Genomic DNA, 3,303 nt, shown 5'->3' with positions numbered 1-3,303 from the left:
AATCCTTCCAGCTGAAATTTGGATGGTTGCGCCAACCGGGATTGTAAGTGTTTGAGAAAGGGTTATAAGGTTTCTTGTAATCCCCTAAAGCATTGCATTGTTCCTCTTTTCCTCCTCTTAACTCACTAAGAGTTGGGCACTCTTGCGGTTGATGTTCCGTTCCTCCACAGATGAAGCATGGATCTCGTGTCTCTACTTTTGCAGCCATGTGGATTCCTCTACCTTCTTGAGATTTGAAAGCCTCGAATTGTTGTCTCAATGATTCAATTTGGCTTTTGACGTTATCCTCTTCCTTCAATTGGTAGATTCCAGTTGATCGTGGCTTGTCCATAGGACTTGGTCCATTCCATGTGTAGGATTTTTCAGCAAGATCGTCGAGGTACTCGAAAGCTTCATCGGGATCTTTTTGAAGGAATTCGCCATTGCACATCATTTGTACGAATTGTCTTTGTCCGGTTGTGAGACCGTCATAGAAATAGCTGATCAAACGCCAGCTTTCGTATCCATGATGTGGGCATTGATTTATCAAATCTCTAAACCTCTCCCAAACCTGATGGAAAGTTTCATGGTCTTTCTGGATGAAGGTAGAGATTTGTCTCTTAAGGCTGCTAGTCTTATGGGGCGGGAAATATTTGGAAAAGAATGCTTTTGTCATTTCGTCCCATGTTCCGATAGATCTAGGCCTTAAGGAATACAACCAGCTTTTTGCTTTGTCTTTAAGCGAGAAAGGAAAGAATTTCAATCTCACAATGTTGGTGACATCAGCTCGGTTGTTGAATGTAGCCACCACCTCTTCGAATTCCCGAATATGCACGTACGGACTCTCATTTTCCAACCCATGGAAGGTTGGTAAGAGGTTAATCATGCCGGGTTTGAAATCAAAATTTGGCATATTGTTGGGATACATTATGCACGAAGGTGTGGCTGTACGCGTAGGATGTAAATATTCCTGTAGCGTTCTTGGTTGGACTTCATCTTGATGAGCCATCGTGGGTGGTTCGGGAAGTCTCGGTGAATCATGAGTGTTTGAACGAATGGAAGAAAACGACGAACTAGGAGAGTTTTCTAAAGTTTCTACTTGTTGTCTCACAAATCTCCCTAGTGCGTCTCTGTTTCGTGGCATAAATAGTTTTTTATTTTTTTATTTTGTAAGTATTATAAGTGCAAATGTGTAATAATGTAATAAGTATACACCAAAATGTTCCCAGGCCAATTGGAAAGGCTGCCAAGGTACCACTTTAGGCCCAAGAGCTTTTCTAGAACTCCCCGAGGTTCTTAGAAAAGATTGGAGGGTAACGCTAACACAGACATTATTTAAGAACCAATTTTTCTAAGACAGAACAAGTTTGGTTTTTACTAATTTCCACGATTACACAAATGTTCTCAATACTTTGTTTGATTTTTTTTTTTGATTTTTTTATGATTTAAAATTTTATGCTCTTTTTTTTTTTGGAAAAAAAAACTAAATCTAAAATAAAAATTCTAAACTTAAAAAAAAATGAATAAATAAAATAAATAAATAAATAAAACTACTAAGGAAAAATAAAATAAAAGAGAAATTAAAAATTACACTACTTTTTTTTTTTTTTTTTATATATTGAAAGAAAAAAAAATTAATTTACTAGGTAAACCTTTAATTGTAGAATTACCTCCCCGGCAACGGCGCCAAAAATTGATATCGCCCAATAAACTCCTAAGCGGTCGCAGTAGTAATCGGGCTATGTCGTATCCACAGAGAGGTAAAGTACAAAATTAAAAGAAAGATTAGTAAATTAAAAATAATAAACTTTGGAAAAATGTGAATTTGAAAAAGAATATAAACATTAAATGAATAAAATCGAAGGATTAGAATCAGAAAGAAAATATGGAAGGCATAAGTTTCATTCATGCAAACATATATATATTTTAATAAAATTGATTCATTATACTCAACTATAATTCTACACCATTAATTATAGTTGGAAAATATATATATTAAAGCTCACCTTAAAATATGTTCTTTAATTAAATTATACTAACTTCTAATTTTAAAACCTATCATATTATATACTTTAGAGCGACAAAATACCATTGGCAGAATGCAGTAAAAAGCATATAATATAACAAATATTCTAAATTAAATTAAAAACCTAAATTACATAAGAAGAGCATGACTAGACTTATGTAAAAGATAATAATAAATTTAGAACAAAAATTAGAAGAAAATAAATTTAATTGTAACAAATATATAGAAATGAAGAACAAAATAAAGAATCAATATATTAAAAATATAATGTAACACATGAACTCCACTCTAGCCTTTCCACAAGAAAATTTAGCCTAAAATAGGCATTGTTTTCACTCAAGAAAATGTAAAAGAAAAATAGGAAAAGTAAGTGTTTTCTCTCCAATACTCTCTACACTCTCCTTACACAATCTGACATATTTTTCCCCATTTGGTACTCTATTTATAGTGTAAATAGGACCCAAAAACGTGCAAAACCGTGTAAAAAAAATAGTGGGAAAGTGGCATAAAAAGCTGGTGAAAGTGGAGTGGCTGCTGGGATGGGACGTGCGTCAGAACGTGTCAGGCGCGTCAGGAGTTGTCGGGCGCGTGGGAGATAGATTCTGACGACATGGGACAGGTGTCGTGCTCGGGTTGGCTGGGCAGCTGGAGGCGTCAGTCGTGGTCGGGTCTTGGGGAAACATGGCAGGCGCGTCAGGCGGCGGTGTCAGACGTGGCAGGTGCGGCGTCAGGTGGCGGCTTGGCGGCTTCGTCAGCGGCTGGAAGCTGGCGGCTTGGAGGCTGGCGGCTGGCGGCTTGAGTGGACGAATGGAAGATTGACACGTGGCAGCGAGAGGGAGCAGCTGAAACTTGGGTTTGGGCTCCATTTTGGGCCTATTTCTCCTTCAAAAATACCACTTTATCATCATATTTTTCAATTTTAATTCTTTCTTTCTCCTTTCTTTTTCTTTGTGTCAAAAATATATTTTATTTTCTGAAAATTAAACACAAATTAAATTAAAATTAATATTTTCAAATATAAAATATATGACAATAAATCCATGAAAATATTAATTAAAACTTAATTAATTTTACACTTTTAAGACTAAAAAAATGATATTTTTGAGCACTAATCAGTACGCTCTGGTCGTAGTCGACTATTTCAAAAAATGGACCGAAGCTGAACCTTTGGCCACTATTACCTTGAAAAAAGTCTTAGACTTCGTTGTCAAAAATATCATATGTCGATATGGGATGCCCAGATAAATAGTATCAAACAACACAGTTCGACAGTGATCTTTTTACCCGTTTATGTGAGA

At 35.8% G+C, this 3,303-nt stretch overlaps 1 non-coding gene across 1 annotated transcript; it reads left to right on the top strand.

Annotated features, from left to right (window-relative positions):
- Window positions 1–500: 500 nt before the first annotated feature.
- LOC133802702 (small nucleolar RNA R71) lies at window positions 501–607 on the top strand. Its single transcript, XR_009877447.1, has one exon. It is a non-coding gene; the product is annotated as a small nucleolar RNA R71 (small nucleolar RNA).
- Window positions 608–3,303: the final 2,696 nt, after the last annotated feature.

The sequence above is a fragment of the Humulus lupulus genome, chromosome 9 (assembly GCF_963169125.1).
Source record: "Humulus lupulus chromosome 9, drHumLupu1.1, whole genome shotgun sequence".
Taxonomy (NCBI): Eukaryota; Viridiplantae; Streptophyta; class Magnoliopsida; order Rosales; family Cannabaceae; genus Humulus; species Humulus lupulus.
The sequence above is the reverse complement of the archived record's forward strand: the minus strand, read 5'-3'. Positions and strand labels throughout refer to the sequence as shown.